Source organism: Macrobrachium rosenbergii, chromosome 11, assembly GCF_040412425.1.
Source record: "Macrobrachium rosenbergii isolate ZJJX-2024 chromosome 11, ASM4041242v1, whole genome shotgun sequence".
In the NCBI taxonomy this organism is placed as follows: domain Eukaryota; kingdom Metazoa; phylum Arthropoda; class Malacostraca; order Decapoda; family Palaemonidae; genus Macrobrachium; species Macrobrachium rosenbergii.
Genome location: NC_089751.1, coordinates 28,083,407 through 28,102,860, shown reverse-complemented (window position 1 = coordinate 28,102,860; position 19,454 = coordinate 28,083,407). Strand labels below are relative to the sequence as shown.

Here is a 19,454-nt window from a genome sequence, read left to right as displayed (position 1 = left end):
ACTGAATAATCAAGAGGTTAATTATGACACGATGCGTTACTATGCTGTTTCGGTATTATATCTCTAGTCCACTTGGAATTTTAGTAGAAAAAGGTCACTTTGCAAAATTACATACGTGTTTACCAAAGTTTTACGTGCAAAACTCCAAAATATTCCGCTTCCCAGATTTGGCGATAAGGCGAGGTTTGATGAGAATCCTGAGACTTAGTTGAGTGTTGATGCATTCTTATCACTTACAATGTCATCCGGCGCTGCTGTGATTAACCATGCAACAAAAATTAAACAAGTGTCATCTTGTTGTCATTATTTAATTAGTTGATTTGTCTTAGCTTTAATTTTAAATGTTAAATTATTGTCACAATGTATTAGCTAGTTTTCCCCCTCTGGTGGTTCTTGTGTTTACGTTTTCACTAACGACCGTTTTGTCTTTCATGTTTTGAGGGTGTACGGCTTTTCTCCCCAGCTCCCCACCCCCCCACCCCAGGAGGCCGAGGGGGTTGTCAACGTCCCGAAGGAAGTGGTGGACAATTGTGTTCTGAACCTTGACCTGGGCGTTTCTACTTGATTTTGGCCGCTGCTGTTGACAGCTACGTTTTTGGCATCCTGAACTTAGGATTATTTTGGATCCGCTACCTTCAGCAGCTTGAGGATTTATTCATTTATTATCCTGCTACGCCCTTGGTTCAGTTACCATAGCCAAGGGGACCTCTCTGTCCAACGGTACGGTATTTGGACTGTTATTAGTATGCATGCTGAGCAAGACGCCTCAGTTGGATCACGGCCTGTGAATTGGTGGAGTTATAGGCCAGCGCCGTAGTTGGGCCCATAATTTGACATCACCCTGTCTCAATCTCCAGACGTGGAGATCCATAGTTTAACCAGATCACGGCTTTGTTACAAGGACCACCTCTGAATACTTTAGTGTTGTATTTTGGCTAGGTTATTCATTCTTTTTGAACTTCTCCTCCTTTCTGGGCCCCCTCCATATTGCGTTTGAATGTGTTGTTTTTCTATTTATTAATTGGGTAAGTGTTTTTGTTGTATATCTTAAGCGTAATTGTTTTTCATTATAATTATTGTATCTAGTGGTTCAGGCGTCATTTCTGTCTATTTCTTCATGTATTAAAATTAAGTTATTTTTCTTAGTGTTTATTTTCACCCCCAAATTGGTTTTGCACACATTGGTTGATTGTCTTGTGATGCGATTTCACTTACTGTGAATTTCGTATTCTGGTTAGTGAATACTAGTATTGGATAATTATACAAGTGTATGTTGTGGTGGTAAAACGACCCATCACACAAGCGATAGTTTTGTAAGGACGGGGTTGAGTGACATACTGGCTGGGTGTTGACTGGTTTATTGGTGGTTCCTTACTGAATGGATGTACAGTTGTTGTTTCAGATTTAGCTGGCCTTGTGCCTGCACGGGCTCTTGCTCTGAGAGCAGCCTGTAACGAAAATGTACAGTTGTTGTTTTAGATTTAGCTGGCCTTGTGCCAGCACGGGCTCTTGCTCCTAGAGCAACCCGTAACCAAATGTACAGAATCTTCGAAGATGTTATTGGCCTGTGCGAGCCGCAAAGTAGCATCTACCCACAGGCAGAGCAAAACAGGTAATGTTTCGGACATCTGCGTTTGTCGGCAGACAAACAGATGGCGATTGTGAGAGACATAATAAACGTAGTGATAAAACATATATCAGTGGAAAGGCCAGGAAATTCCACACATGGCCGATTGCATGAGATACGAGACAGATTAATGAATACAATGCAGTAGCATTATATATGTGAAATGGCGAGACGTTTGGCGTCTTCACCAACAGAAACATACATACAGTTTGATACATAAGATTCGGTGGAACATTATGAGTACGATTAAAATGCTTGCATGGCAATGCGAGTAGTGGTGACTGCATAAATCGAGACAACAATGATTAGGGAGAAACAGACGGAAATATTGTATGGTAGAAGTTGAGTTCCTTGAGAGAAAACGAGATGCTCTGGGTCCCTCCGAAGATATGACGCACGCACGCACACACACGTGTGCTCGAAAGGGACCGCCATCGGTGCGATGGGTCTCTTACAGTTTTACCTCTGATGATCATGGCAAAGACTTCTCAAATTTGTATTAAACATGATTGGAAAAAAACAGACGCACTTCTAGGAATCAGAAACGGTATTTCATCAGCTATATATTACCTCATTATCGCATGGATTACTTCCCCCGGTTTGATAATGATCTTGAAAGCACCAGAATCATTTTGACGATGGAATGCCCAAAGCAACTCATTCGATAGTAACAAGAACTGCCTATCAACGGAATGACTTAACAGCGGGGTCAATCGATCAAAGAAAGAAAGAAACACTTATTCCAAAAAATAATGGAAAGAAAGAGATAATGGAAAGAAAGAGAGAGAAAGAGAGAGAGAGAGAGAGAGAGAGAGAGAGAGAGAGAGAGAGAGAGAGAGAGAGAGAGAGAGAGAGAGAGAAAATGTAAAGCCATGTCAAGATAGAAAGGTTTTTATTACTTCAGCCACGAGAGTAGTGTTGCAAACTTTATTGTAGTATGCGTTATGCACAATAGTCTCATTTGGTAAATGTATGTTCTTTGACTGTTTAGCTATTTCTGTTTCGCAGGCAGCGTTGTCAACAGCTTTGTTTGCTGTACGTGGCGGCATTAGCCGCTACTTTGTGAGTTGCCAGTTGTCTCCTAGTCTTTAGCTCACCGGGAACGAATATGCCACCGTGGCATATGTACCGAAGTACATGACGGCAATGGTACATTCTATAGATTGACAAATGTTTTGCTTCCGAAGTTTTTATTTTAATTAAATATATCTTTACGTTTTCTAGTTTATATGCATTTGTGCTTCCAGAAGAAAATTATCCATTATACATCATAGAATTTATTTTGCATTTTTCGAGAGGGTAGTAATTGTGCTGAGTGGCAACTTTCCAGGGTGGCAGTTGTCCGGTTGTTACCGGAATAAAGAACTAAAAAAAGCGCTGAAGAAAACAAGTGGCAAAGGTTTTTTTTTAACAGATTAAGAAAACCTGATAATAAATGTACTGAGTTGCACTACCCTTATTTTCAGGTCTTCTCAGATATATTGCAACGGTTAATCTAAGAACTGAAATCTTAAACTGTAGGAATGTCGTTTTAGTTTCTGTACTCGCTGTTTCAATCAACACTTTTATTACCTATTCACAAACTAAAAAATGGTGGGCCTCAATCCTTTCTGAAATTCTTTTTGAAAAACTGCTATATACGTTCCTAGAAACTAATACAGTTTTAGTCAGAGAGCAATTCAAATTCACCCATAAAGTAACGTACGCAAACGGCCTTTGGACAGAGCAATACGTTGGGAAATGGCTTAGTTTTTGCTGCTTATTTTTTGTACTTATATCTTGTGACAGCGTACTGTACACTTAACACTCAGTGATAATAAACTTAAAGCAAAAAAGCCACAGCTTGCCATGCTAGCAATCGATTCCAATATGTTTGATGGAACCCTGTTGTATTCCATCTTAAAATAGAAGCATTTTCTGTCAAAGAAGAAGCGAATTGAGGTCTAGTTTTATCTTTTACATTTGTGTTACATTTTTGTTCGCCTTGCCACTTTTTCTTCTTAGTATCTGTTGGCGAAGGAAACCGTTGTGAAGAAATGAATATTAGTAATTATTCACAATTAAAGGTTATTAATAACATGTTCAGTGGAGCATGCACCATAATTGCAGCATTCCTTTTTTAACCTATAACAGGTTTACTTCTGGATAGCAAGCACTCAGGGTAGTCAGCTTTCTTCAGTAAATTTTCCTTTGTCCAGATTTCTCAGTAACACTAAGGATTTTGAAGCTTACTACTCTAGCACCACTGATGATTATAATCATCTAGGTAAACAGATTTACCTTTCAAGTCACCAGTGTGTTGTTCCATTATTTCCAAAAACATGCCAGTGGCAAATTCATCTTGACGTTCATTTTTCTTGTTTACTGTCCTTACAAAGCTTGATTTAAGTAAATACACATGATGAGGTTGATTTTAGGAAAATCTGCCTCCCAGTTTTTGTGTGAAAAGGGCTCAGAATTTGGCATTTTGATCTATTGTATTAAAATATTGAATCATGTTTCCTCTCTGAAAAAGGTTTAAGATTGTTATGTATAAACTGGCTACTATACATAATAATGAGGCACCAGAACAAATGAAATGTGGATAATAAACTCTCAGAAGTTTACTATTAATTTTCTGGTCACGCCATTGTAGACCCACCTTCTAAACTTCAAAAACCATGAAGACAAACATGTCATCAAAATATAACCTGGCACTAAGGGTTGGTCCCCCACCAAACGCTCTATATACGAAGCAATACTAGAACCAAAGAAATGTCACTTCAGTAATATCAGCCAGGAAACAAAACTCATCACATGACAACCAACGACAGAGCAAGCAAGTGTAACAGATAGTTACAAAGTGATCAACCAAAATTATGAAAAAAAACAAAACAAACGATATAAGGCAACATTCGTCGATCCCATCTGCGCATAGGCTTGACGGCCGTACTCTAAATTATCCTATTTACAAATAAATCAACCACATTGCCAAAGAAAGCGTATGATTCCTTATATGGTATGTCTTTGTCTGTTTTCACCAAACATAAACTGAATTAGTAAAAAATTGGGTGTTGGTCTTGAAGGAAATCCAAATCAAGTTAAAAAGTATAGACTTAATAATCCTCACCTCTTGAAACTTCCAGCAAAATCTTAATTTTGCTTTTCGGACTTTGTCTTCAGTAGTTCAACAGATAAAGCAGAAGCACACACAAACAGAGGCTATGGAAACACATTTGGAAAATTGAATTATGATTCTCACCTCTGAAAATTCCGGCAGTACCTAAACTTTGCTTTTTGAATAACCTGACTAGCTTTATATGGCCACGAGTATTATTATACAACATGAGTACATATCCGTATGTAACAAGCCAAAATAAATAACTGACTTTCTAGATATATTACTGCATCAAAAAAAAGTCCATGCACGAAAAAATAAAGGACGCAGCAAAGATAATCAGTGTTAAACACAAATTTTTTTTTTTTAAATGTGTAAATCAACAGAAGACAAGGTAAAGTCGTTGTGAGAAGTAAAAAATTTACATTTTCAGTGATAATAATAAAGACGATGTCAATGGTGATAACTAATATATTTAAAAAAACAAAGATAACAGGAATAATAATGAAAAGAGATACCTAAATCCCAAAAGGCGGAGACAGCAACTCCTGTGTTGCTTTGAAACCGATGGATCAAGCACTGTTTACCCAAATTACCCGACACAGCCGTGAATCGCCTAAAATCGATACTTTATGTTGTTCATGTTTATCGCCAGTGAATACATGGTTTTTTTTTTGTATGTTTCTATTGAAGTCGAATGAAAAGAGAAACAACGTGTTTTCTGGGCTTTGGAAGTCACGAACAACATAGAGAGATTATACTAAAAGGCAGAGAATATCTTCCGTACCAACAGCAACGATGATAATAAGAAGATTATTCAGTGAGGTTATTATGATACTAACAAAGATAAAATTTACAAAAGGTCAGTAATAACAACACTATAATGGATAATGATGCGCGTAAGAGAAAGGACAAAGATACCAGGTCTGAATTATCTTGTAAACACCTACAACCTCTTCCACTAGTGTCAGGAACTTCTTGCCACCACTCAAGATGATCGTTATATCAACATACGTTGCATAATCTGTAACGATCAACTAGTTCGCTCTCCATTCATGACCTATTTTCCCATCTCACAAACTCAAAACCAAGTTCCTACCATTTGCCTGAATTGCCCCATCACTCTATTACGAAGAATACACGTTCTTTTCAGGTAACACTTTCCCGCCAGACCTGGCTATGTGATTCCCACGAGCTTTGTTTTCATCTAATATCTCATAGTTACTCTCGACAAATTCCATTCTATGTTATACATCCCAAATCTAATGCGACACCTGTACCAAATAATGTATAGAGCTTTTCCGTTTAATTTCAAATTTATCTCACAAAGCCAGCCATAACCAGTCATCATTAGCTTAGTGTTGAGTTTCTTTTACATCTGCCTACCATTGTTTGCTTATAGGAATATGAAGGAATTGATGTATGTTACTCCGAGATTTTGGTCTGGAAATAAAACGTTGACTACTCAAGTCATTGAATGACGACCAGCCCAGAGAGAGAGAGAGAGAGAGAGAGAGAGAGAGAGAGAGAGAGAGAGAGAGAGAGAGAGAGAGAGAGAGAGAGAGATGGCCTAAAAATATATGTTAAAAAATTAAGTATTTCATATAACTCCAACGGGCGATTTCCAAATCTCAATATAGGAAAAACTTAGGTTAAGAATGGCATAATTATTGAAATTCTCTCATCTTTTCAGTGGTTAAATCTTCATTCTATCTTGCATGTCGTAAAAATACAAGGTGCCTAGAGTCTGGCAGATTTGAAATATTTACGGTACTGTACTACTGAGAACTTCATTGAAGGGATTTCAGAATACCTGAAAAGCGGCATCATGCTTCTTTTTACACCATGTTGAAAAGGTTGCTATCACTCTTAAACAGAAAGACTGAAGTATCCCAGGGTGGTCTCTGAAAGGGCAGAGAGTTATTTCTTTCGGACAAACGCGGTTCAGGAATTTTTACAAGTTACTAATCCAGTTTCGAACCAGCAAAGTCTGAAAATGCAGCTCAGCAATGAACCGCCCGGCATAACATTTCCAGGGACGATTTGAATGCATCTATGAATATCGAAATTCCGGCACTGAGTCTTTTAACACCTCGATTAACATGGGCAGATGTAAACATTAGCACCCCGTCCATAGATCAACTAATCTAAGTGTTATGGGTGGTGACTAATTCGGCTAAGGGGGAAAACTACAGGAAACTGAAATGTTCGTTTTAACAATTGCATGTGGACGTCCTGTCATCTCTTCGTAGTCCCACGTGGTCTCCGATGAAACGATCTGGTAAATTCGACGCCTGCTGATGGGTCATTTCATCTCACGTCTTCTACACTAGAAGCTGCCAGTCTGGTGTGGTCCGATGAGCGGTTTTTGACAAGCCAGTCAACAAGAAGTAATTTCAACTCTCCACATATGCCTGTCTTGCCCTTCCTTACGCAACATCAGGATAAAACAAACTGCGTCTTCTGGGACCAGCCATAAATGCCCCTGCCTCGAAGGATAATTCACAAGGTACGTACTACCAGCACTTGCTTTGTTTTAGTCTCATTAACGGTGTGTAAAGTCGAGTGAATGCAACATTTAATGTTGACTTTCTGTATATAATAATGTACATAAATAAATTGTATTTTTTGTTAGTTTCCTTCTTATATTCTTTACCCTGCTTCCAATAGTTTGTGGGGAACTTTGTTAAGTAAAGTTAGAAAGAACCTGACAATTCAAGTCCGAATCGTGACACCAAGGAGGAACTAACTGAATATAATTGCAAAAAAAAAAAAAAAAAAAAAAAAAAAAATACAAAATGGGGTATTTATAGGGAGCAAGAACCTTTCGTGATATTGAATAATAAACAGGCAAAAACACTACGAAGTATGTAAAGTGGCAACGCATTTCTTTGTGACAAAAGTTGCAAACCAAGTAAAAATATCAAAGGTAAACGAGTTGTGAACCAGAGCAAAATATTAACCAAAAGCATATGAACGCTAAGTACTGTATGCTTTGAATGAGGGAAAAAGCAAATATGAGTATGAGGTAAGCTAAGGTGGATATAACTCAAAACAAACAGTTGTATTAAACCGCAGTAGCAAAAACAAAAAATTAGCGTAAAAAGCAGCCAACATACGGGTTAAAGCGCGCATGCGCGACTGGTGCACCGGCAGCTGCCTTGATTCCCACGAAAAAAAAAAAGACATTCGTCCTTGAACCCTCTTGATTATCAGTTAGTGACATGATTGTCATTTCGTTGATCTATTTGTGACTGTAAATTTCATGTGTTTATGAATGACATTTATTTCATATTTTTATATATATTTTATTCTAGTGGGTAATTTACTGCATTTTTTATATAAAATCTTTAATGTAGGCTCTGATTTCCGGCAGCTGACGTGTAGCCTTAAATTGTTGGAGAAAACTTATCTTCTATTAAAATTCTCATACGTGATCTTGATATACCATCTACCACGTGCAGTTAATTCTAGGTCTTGGCGTTTCTTTTTAGAAGTAATTCCTGCTGTTACAAATTATGGAATGAAATTGAATAGTTAGATTACAGGGGTTTTCAACCTTTTAATCTTATGTACCCCTTGAAGTCTTTCAGTACTGATTACGTACCCCTTACCAACAATGCAGCATCAGGAAGGGTAAAATGAAATGCATGGTTTTTTTTAACTTAGTTTATTAAGTTAAATTGTGTTATATATGTGGAGCAGACAAAATTTTCAATTAATGAGAGAGCATGTCACTATGAGGTAGTGTTGATAGGAACTAGTACTTCACAGGGAAACACTATGTGGCTGGCTGCTAGCATGCAATACATTTACTAAAACAGGGTTATCTCAGACAGTTTTCGATCGTTGTGGCAGTGAACCAGTGTTGCTTGCAGTTAGTTGCAACTTGTAACTAGTAACAGTGATAGGTAAGTCACTTTGTGTGAACAGCATATAAAAATAATAAAACAGAACTAAATCAGACACAATTTTCCAATAACTGTCACTGTGAGGTGATGGTGCTATATACAGCTTATAACTAGTTACTCATGGGGAAATTACTGTGTGGGTGACTAGCGTCACTAGTATGAAAAAAATAACAAAATAGTATTAAGAAGGCATTGTGTTCCACTGACTGCAAACTAATGCCGATTGTTAAGACTCGCAACTAGTTGTTAGTAACTAATACTTACTCATAGGGAGGTTAGTGTGTGTGACTGCTTTAAAATACAAGTACAGACTAATCCAGTGAGATGGTTGGGCCTGTTTCTTTGCTACCCACAGACTAATCCAGTGAGATGGTTGGGCCTGTTTCTTTGCTACTATACAGAATAATTCAGTGAGATGGTTGGGTGCAAGACGTGAACGTAACTTGTTTTTAATCAAGCACAGTGCTGAGAATCCCTGCTCACAGCGGTATGTAGAGGGAAACATCAGGAGGCTCCGTACACATTTCTTTGCTAAAGCAGAATAAGAACTTTCCATTCTTGACCAGAATCGGTCAATGCCAAACTATCGAAAGAATCTTTTACAGTTGAGTAATTGACAAAGCATATGTAGGCCACTTTCTACAAATAGGTTTGCAGCTATTCAAAACCGAAGTATTTTGAGAAACCTGTCACGTACCCCCAAAATTCCTCCACGTACCCCTGGGGGTACGTATATCCCAGGTTGAGAACCCATGAGTTAGAACTTCAGGAGCTCAAACTAGATACTTTTTTTGATGAGCCGGCTGATATGGGTCTTCGTAGTCTTATTTAGTATTTGCCTCACTTATTTTACTTTTGATATATCTTATCCATTGTTATCTACATTATTTGTTTACCTTTGTTGTTTCTATCTTATACAGTCCTCTTTACCTCTTAATTTCTTTTTCTGTACTGGGCTGCTTTCTTTACTGGGGTCCTTGGGCTCGCTGCATTCTAATTTTGCAACTAGAGTTGCAGTTTGACCTACCTCTAAACAATGACTGATCTTTTCACCCACAAGGGCCTTGAACAATTTTGCATCTAAAAATCTCTCTCTTTATACTTACACACGCACACACACACACACACACACATATATATATATATATATATATATATATATATATATATATATATATATATATATATATATATATTATGTTAACAATCCTATAGATTTAAATTATTTTTGTTATTATTATCAGATGAACCCTATTCATATGGAACAAGCCCACAGGGGCCACTGACTTGAAACTCAAGCTTCCAAAGAATATGGCGCTCATTAGGATGTAAGAGAAAGTATGGGAAATACAGAAAGAGGAGATATCAATCATTAAAAGAAAAAAAAAATAAATTAATAAACAGATAAAAATGTTAAAATGCAAGGAGAATAGTCTGAATAGCATTGGGGTAGTAATACATTGCATCTTCGCTTGAAATTTTGAAGTTCCACTTGCACGGCATCCTCAGGGAGGCTGTCCCACAGTCCAACAGTGTAAGGAATAAAGGACACCTGGAACCGAAACGTTCGACAGTGAGGCACATTTACTACATATCGGTGCTGCTATTCAGCGAATCTGGTTGCTCTCGGCAGAAGGGGATCAGGGATCAACTGTGAATGTGAAATTTCTCTATTAAAATACAACTTATGGAAAAGTGACAAACAAGAGACAATCCGTCGATGGTCCAAGTCATAACTGCTAATGTTAGGAAACAGAAACCTACTACCACGAACCACTCTACCTAAAAGATAAATCTCTGGCAGAAGCAGCAGATAACCACACCGGAGAACTGTATTCTAGTAAGGAAGCACATATGACTTAAACAGGTTGCATTGATTTGATCACTGTTATAAATACATGAGGCCTTGAACCCTAACTTTTATGCGGCATTTGCCGAAACTTTAACTAGATGTTTCTCAAAAGTAAGACACAAGTAAAAAATTACACCTAGAATAGATGAAGCTTCAGATTCATTCAGCAAGGTGCAGTCCACCTGAAGGGGAGGATAGGCAGCTTCACTTCTCATAAGTGTAGACTACTACACCCACAAGTGTTACATCTTCGGCATACTTAACAATATTGTGTTCAAGGTCAACAACCATACCGCTTGTATAAAGCAAAAATAATAGTGGAACAAAAACACTACCCTGTGGAACTCCTGACACAATAGGTCTCGGTTCACCTAAGATCCCATCAACCGCAACTTAGTGCTGCCTACCTGTAAGGAAATCTTGAAGTAATCCTAAAACATATCCACCTACTCCAAGATTCTGAAGTTTATAAATAAGTGCCTTATGATTTATTAAATCAAAAGCAGCACTAAAATCTATTTGAATTACTCTGCACTCAAAACCCTCATCAAGGTTCTCTTGCAAATGGCATGTCAAGTCTAAAAGAGCATCGCAGGTATCTAAGTAATTTCTATATGCATACTGACTATCGCCAACAGTCCTTTAGATTCTACATACTTATATAGTGGCTTAAAAATAATTTTTTCAGCAACTTTGGGAGAATAGAAATTGGCCTGTAATTACTGCAGTCTGCAGATATGCCACTCTTTGGAACAAGCACTGTATTACTAAGCCGGCGCTCATCCGCAAAGATACTACGTCAGCATAAAAATCTATAGAATCTACCAATCTTGGGAGACAACACGCTAGAAACTTAAAAAAAAAAACAAAGAGAAGAAACCATCAAGATCTTCTCCACACCAGCTATCAAGATCATCCATTATTTTCTTAACATCCTTAGAGCGAAATGCAGATTTTGTAAGAATAGATCAGGATGACAAGGAAAATATCAGGGAGAGGGACACCCTCGGCTGATTGCTCAGCTTCAAAAGCTCGATGAAGCAGTTCAGCCTTTTCCCTAGGGCCAGTAACCAACCTATCATCATCTGTTACCATGAGATTCACAGCCGGTGTCCTGGTGTTTTTCCGGAATAAAATTTTATCAACGTACCTGACAAAGATGACACTTTGTCACAGGGTATCTTACATCCCTACCTAATTTTTTTACTGTATTCTGTATTACGAAAGTTGCATAATTCTGGTAATTATAAGAGTAACACCGACTTCTTGTAGACATCGCCAGCAAACTCAGAGGAACGTCTTTCGAAGATATAATGACGTAACTTATGACGACATTAACTTGCCTCCTTCTCGATGGATAATTGGCTATTCGTGAAAAAGTCTCAACCTCTGGCAACAATGAAATACAAACAATACTCCTTGTTTACACTTTGTAGTAGTAGTAGTAGTAGTAGTAGTATATAGGATTTATGCCATGAGGTCGAGTGCTAGAATCCTTGAAGAAAAGGGTTTCCACAAGTAATCCGAGAAATTATTTTCTGTCACTACTTCTCCATTGAAAAATTATATAATTAAAAATCAATTAAAAAAGTGAAGAAAACTCTGGCATTCGTCGTAACTCCTTTGATATTTTTCCTAATATGACAATTGCATAGGATTAGATTGGTAAGTGATCTTAACACAAAATGACCAACAACCCTATAGAGGTCATTCAGTGATGCATTATAACCCATGACATTTTTTTTTTTGGCAAAGCAAGTTTTAATGTTGTTCCGCAAGTTATACTTACTAAGAAATCAACAACTATTGCTTTATAGAGCATATATAATTATCTTTCTGCACCTTATGGAAGTCAACAAATGAGGAAAACTTGGTAGCCTTGGATGTCCGGGTGTACTCCTTATCCAAAAAAGGGCCCTATCATTCATTTACCTGTTCAAGCTTACGTAGGATTTGCCACGGGCCTCCTCACTTTTAAACAATTGTGCAAGTCGAATCACAAAAGCTGTCCTGCAACCACGGGGACAATGACTTATCATAGCCGCCATTCTTGAAACCTTGACAAAGTACGAATATTCATTCAGAATTTCAGAGACAGCTGTTTGTCATCATCACCTTGTGGGAGGAGTCGGGACGTCATATGTTTACGTCACGTATAACTTTGAACCCATACATTATTGTTCCGCCACTGGCCTCGGCTGCTTTATTTTACTCTTATGAATATACTTTTTTCTAATATAAGTAATAAAGAATGCTGGCGAAAATTATGTCGGGATTTAAAGTATACTATGGCTAAGTAATTTCTTTGTCAAATGCACCGAAAAAAAGTTATTCCAGAAAAATACCAGGACAAAGGCTCTGAATCTCATAGTAGTAGTGGTGGTGGTGGAATGGAAGGCGAGCCTGACCCCAAGACAGATGATGACAATTTGAGGCTAAGTGTATTTAGAGCTGATTCTGACTCTGATCCATACATGTGATATTCATGATCTAGTATGGATAAAAGAGTTACATTGTATAGCAAATACTGAGTAAGTTTCTTGGGCAAATTTATATCTTTTATGCTTTTTTCTTTCTCACAGGCTGTAAATTTTTCGAAATTTAAATGGGCCAAAAATTAACCCAGTAAAAAATACTAATGAACAGAAGGGGGTAACTGTACATTTCATATTCAACTTAACATTATAATCACGTTTCCATTTAACATCCTTATAAAACATATTGGCCTATTATCTTATTAGAAATGGCAAAGTTTAGCATTTGTTGAGAATGACGAGACTAGATAATGTATAATGAACTACAAAATCATCTTCATAAAGAGTTTTTAAAACTCCACTACTAATTTTCTATGATAAAATTTCATAGCTATAGAATATAAGGAGCCGCTGACTAGCCCCTGTTTAGTTTATCCGTAAAAGAAAACTATTGTGCCGGCTTTGTCTGTCCGTCTGCCCTTAGATCTTAAAAACTACTGAAGCTAAAGGACTGCAAATTGGTGTGTTGGTCATCCACCCTCCCATCATCATACATTCCAAACTGCAGCCCTCTAGCCTCAGTCGTTTTTATTTTTAAGGTTAAAGTTAGCCATAATAGTGCATCTGGCAGTGATATAGGACATGCCAACACCGGGCCCTGGTTAAAGATTCATGAGCCGCGGATCATACAGCATTATAAACCGAGATCACCGAAAGATAGATCTATTTTCGGTGGCCTTGACTATACACTGTACAGAAAACTCGATTGCGCTGAAGAAACTTAGGCACATTTTTCACTTGTTCTTATTTGTATGCAACTGAATGACTACAGTCGGTGTCAGCTTCTGTCATTGGAATACTTCATTAACAGTTTGTCATGGTAACACTGCTCATTTATATCGGCTGCTGACTGGTTTAATTCTGTCTTATTCGAATGAAAGCAAATATACTTTTAATTTCTACCAAAGCACTTACATGGAAGACACGGGATTATACACAAAAAGTGCAAAAATAACTTTTATTATAAATGTCTTTCTGGAGTTACTACAGACATACACGTGTAAAGTCCCTGCTCAACGGGTTCTCTGTGATGAACATGTAAGAGGCCGCCGCCCCGACGCCATCTGTTCCAAACGTGTGTGTTCGTGTGTTTGTCAATCGTCATCCATCGGAGTGGACGAGACAAAACAAGAGCATCCCGTTTTGACTTCAACCATACAATATTTCTATCTGTTTCTCCCAAACCACTGTTGTCTTGATGTATGTACAATCATCACTACTTGCATTGCCATGCAAGCATTCTAATCATGTACTCATAATGTTCCAACGAATCTTCTGTATCAAACTGTATGTTTCTGTTTGTGAAGACGCCAAACGTCTCTCCATTTCACATATGTTATGCTACTGCATTGTATTCATTAATCTGTCTCAAATCTCATGCAGTTGGCCATATGTAGAATTTCCTGGCCTTTCCATTGATGTATGTTTTAACACCGTACGTTTATTATATGTCTCAATATCGCCATCTGTTTGTCTGCCGACAAACACAGATGTCTGAATCTTTTATCTCTGTTTTGGTCTGTCTGTATGTAGATGCTACGTTGCGGTCCGCACACATCAATAACATCTCCGCAGATTCTGTACATTTAGATTCAGTAAGGAACTACCAATAACCAGTCAACACCCAGCCAGTATGTCACTCACTCCACTGTCTTTACATTGGTGACCCTGGAGTGACCCGAAGGACCCGGCCGACCCAAGATGACGACCCACGCGCCAACAGACCCTTCGCCGCCTCGCTGCTTCCCGCCGTTCCCGAGTTCTCAATAGATGTCCGACCCTCCAAGATGACTTACCCCACCACCGGAGCCCTGGACGCCTCCTCCAGGAAACCTGAAGCCGCCCCCGCACTCGTACCGGACAAGCTGACCAACGAAGGGCCAGCCAACACCATCCTTCAGCCTGCTGCTGGCCCACCCTCGAGCTGGCTACCAAGGATCAGCCACCGTCATCCTTCAGCCCTCGAGCCAGCTCCCGAAGGATCAGCCTCCTTCAGCCGGCTCTCGAAGGATCAGCCTCCTTCAGCCGTCCCCCTCCAGCTGGCTACGTAAGGATCATCCAACATCACCCTTCAACCCGCTCCCGTCCTCCTCAAGCTCCTGCCGGCTGGCGCCGCCCTTCAGCCTCCTACCCGCCCCTAGCCCAAGCCCTTCAAGCCAACTGCAATTGTCAGCAAGACGATTTCCACATCGATGCCTTGCTTTGGGGGGGAAACATTGATTAATCAGACGTTACCCACGTCTTGGGGGGGAGTATTGTAAGAGCCCATTGCCCCGACGCCGTCTCTTCCAAACACGTGTGTGTTCGTGTGTTCGTCAATCGTCATCCATTGGAGTGGACAAGACAAAACAAGAGCATCTCGTTTTCTTTCTCTGACGGAAAGCGACTTTAACCATACAATATTTCCGTCTGTTTCTCCCAAACCATTGTTGTCTTGATGTATGTACAATCACCACTACTTGCATTGCCATGCAAGCATTCTAATCATGTACTCATAATGTTCCAACGAATCTTCTGTATCAAACTGTATGTATGTTTCTGTTTGTGAAGACGCCAAACGTCTCTCCATTTCACATATGTTATGCTACTGCATTGTATTTATTAATCCGTCTCGAATCTCGTGCAGTTGGCCATATGTAGAATTTCCTGGCCTTTCCATTGATGTATGTTTCAACACCGTACGTTTATTTTGTGTCTCAATATCGCCATCTGTTTGTCTGCCGACAAACACAGATGTCTGAATCTTTTATCTCTGTTTTGCTCTGTCTGTATGTAGATGCTACGTTGCAGTCCGCACACGTCAATAACATCTCTGCAGAGTCTGTACATTTAGATTCAGTAAGGAACTACCAATAAACCACTCAACACCCAGCCCGTATGTCACTCAATCCACTGTCTTTACACTTGTAAGGACAGGAGGAGCCAGATACCTTCTGACAGTTGTCGACTGCTCCACCAGGTGGCCCGAAGCGATGCCCATGGAAGAAACCACCTCCAGTGCGTGCGCTGAGGCCCTGCTCTCCAGTTGGATCAGCCGGTTCGGTGTCCCGGACCATATAACTACAGACAGGGGCCCAGTTTTCCTGTCCAAGCTGTGGACTGCCCTGGCACGCCTGCTGGGGATCACTCACCACAGCACCACCGCCTACAACCCCGCAGCCAATGGAATGGTGGAGAGGTTCCACAGGTCCCTGAAGGTGTCCCTCATGGCTCGTTGCACTGCCAACAACTGGAAGTACCAGCTGCCCTGGGTCCTCCTCGGGCTGAGGACCATGCCCAGAGCCAATGGCGACCTGTTCGCAGCAGACAATGTTTATGGGGAGTCCCTCGTAGTCCCAGGCGAACTCATCACGGAGGACCAGGACGACCTATCAACACAGAGGCTCCGCGACAAGGTTGGGAAGTTCGCCCCCTGCCGGCGGACATATACCAACAGGACATCCCCCTTCATGCCTCCCGGTCTATCCTCCGCCACCCACATCTTCATCAGGAATGATGTCGTACGCCCACCCTTAACCAGGCCCTACAGGGCGCCTTTCCTTGTACTGGAGAGAAACAAGCAGGCATTCTGGGTGGACATCCACAGGAAGGACGACTGGGTGTCTGTAGATCGCTTCAAGCCCGCATTCCTGGAGGAAGATGTCAGGGGCACTTCCCAAAGCCCACCGCAGGAGGTGGCGCCCCCTCAGCCAGCCCCGCCTGCAAGAAAACCTCGTGGGCGCCCACAGAAGGCCCCGGTTCCGGGGCAGGAGAGCAACCCAACACTCCCATCCGCAGGGCACCGGAGAAGTTCAAACACACCCCCCAGCTGGCATCGAGAAGGAGAGGCCCTCTCTGCCGCCCCAGCACATACCTGGGAGTATTTTAAAGTTCCCGCTCAACGGGTTCTCTATGGTGTCTTCACAGCTGACCCGAGGTTGCACTTACACGACCTTATTATCATTATTGTGATTTGTATATTTATTACCTGTTCATTTGCTCTTATACATAGTATATGTGTCAGAGTATTTTTTGTGTCCAATCAGCTGTTGTTAATCATCATGTTGTCTATATGTACCTGTCCTGTTTTGTGTAGAGAAATAGTTTGACCTCGGGTCACTTGTAAATTTTGTATTGACGTCTGCGTATATGCCGACGTCCGCACGCTGCTTTATAAGCGGGTCGCTTCATCAATAAACTAGTCTTCTCAAATGAGCATTAAAGTTTTTCACATCATCATTGTACTGCTCAGGATCAATGTTGAAATGGTTCGTTTCTTCGTGTTCTAATTTCTGCATTGCATAAAGCAACAGTAACTGCAATTTGTCTTAGGTGCTCTACCAAGGCGCGATAACATTCCCAAACATCAAGCACTGGATTATTTGTTAAACCATTACTGCCTATGTACAAAATTACTAAATTATATCTACGTCACCAAAAGGATTGGCTATCAGACTCAAAATGACTCACTAGTCCACCAAGTTCTCTAATTAACTCGATCTCAGCCCCTTCAACGTCGGGGATTCTATTGGGCAGATGTGAATGTCCCACGCCTAACACGTTAAATACCATAGTCTCACTAGCACAACCGTTGAAGATCGCTCTTGTCCTTGCAATCCGGTTCGAAGGACCAAAAAATGTTGTGAAATCTAATCACAATGCACTGTTTCTTGCTGATGTTATTAGCTATAGGATTGCGAAGGATGATGAGACGTCTACAATCTAGGGAAAGCTTGTGAGAGGTGCTAAAGAAAGAGCAGGAAGACAAGTACTGCTAGTTTATTGATGTTGTTGCTGATTTAGCTGGCCTAGAGCCCGTGATGGCACAAGCCCAGCTAAATCTGAAACAACAACATCAATAAACTAGCAGTACTTGTCTTCCTGCTCTGTCTTTAGCACCTCTCACAAGCCTTCCCTAGATTGTAGATGTTCTCATCATCCTTCGCAATCCTAAGATGTACCTGTGCCCTGTCATGTGCAGGACGCGTATTTGAACCCCGGAAAAAGGACAGCCCCACAAGGAGGGGGTGCTTTAGCAACTTTGAGTGGTAACGTTTAGGGGGTTTTCCTCAGTGGGGGGGATAACAGCACAACATGATTGGTTAGAGAAGTGTTGGGGGCGGGGTTAGGTCCCCAAACTCCGAGTTTCCTCAGTAAAGGAGTGAGTGATGAACCAATGGCTCTCCAATAAATGTTCGGGAGGACAGTAGTAATGGGAGGGGTTCCCTTTGTGTCGGCTCATATAATGTTCTTGTTTGTTCTCTGTTTATTTAGCGGTTTCTCATGTCTGGGGTGCAGTAAAAAGTAAATTTTGGCCGGTTTCTCATGCCTCGTCGTCTACCCAACCCACAACCCCGCTTTCCCAAGGGGTCCCCTAATTTGTAGGGTAGAAACGCGCGGGTGAGCTGTTACATAGCCAAATAACACTCTCCCGGGGGTCTACCCGACCCAGAACCCTGAATTCCCATCGGGTCCCCTAGCTTGTTGGTTGAGGGGGAGCAGATCACCTGTCCCTGGGGTATACCCCACCCATAACCCCACTTTCCCATCGGGTCCCCTACCTTGCTGGATGAACTTCAAGGGTTAACTACAGGTTAATTACACTCGAGTGCGAAAAATTAAAGGTAAATTCATAATTAGCAACCAAAAAACTGTAGAAAAAGTCAAGTTATAGTGCCGTCGGCGCCGCGGAGCTACTATATAGTTCTACTAATATTTAAAGTGAATTTCTTTTCTATTTGAGCGTGGTAATTGATATTCTGAATAACGTAACGAAGTGTGTGTCGGCTTCACGTGTGCTGTGTAATTCGTTTTACTATTTGTGATATTATTTAGCTAAGAGACTTCCATTATGATTATGCATCCATTAGTGATGAGTATTTATACGTAAATAATTATGCAAATAAAGTAATTTATAAGTCAACATTTTAAAAACTGTTGTCTCATTGATCCTTCCCCAGATTGTAGACGTTCTCATCATCCTTCGCAATCCTATAGAGAAATAAAAAAAAAAATCTATCGTTGGAGCCGCATTTTGAGATGTGTTCTTCTACGGTATACAGATTTTACCTCGAACTGGGTAATAATAATGGATGTAATAAGGAAAAGCTTGATGTATATAGCTGTAAATCTTGCGCACCTTTCGATGCGCATTAACTTATGAAAGGGTTTGGTATATTATTTAATGCCGCAATTTTTAAATTAAAAGTACTGAATTTCGTCAATCGTTTGAAAAAAAAAAAAATCCTAGGCCTTGTCCTATGATACGTTGATTCCAGACAATGTGATCGCTGTTATTTCTCTCTCTCCCTCTTCATTCGTTTGTTGCTCTCTCTCTCTCTCCATTCGTCTGTCACTTTCTCTCCATTCACTGCTTCGTGTATTAATTCTCTCTCGTGTCCTTCCTTTACATTTTTTCTCTCATTCTCTATCTACGGGAAATACATCCCTGGAC

The 19,454-nt window shown here is 40.2% G+C and overlaps 1 protein-coding gene across 2 annotated transcripts in view; it reads right to left on the bottom strand.

Annotated features, from left to right (window-relative positions):
* The window catches only part of LOC136843269 (activator of basal transcription 1-like), a 52,945-nt gene that overhangs the window by 31,357 nt on the left and 2,134 nt on the right, over positions 1-19,454 (bottom strand). The gene's annotated exons all lie outside the window — the stretch shown is intronic.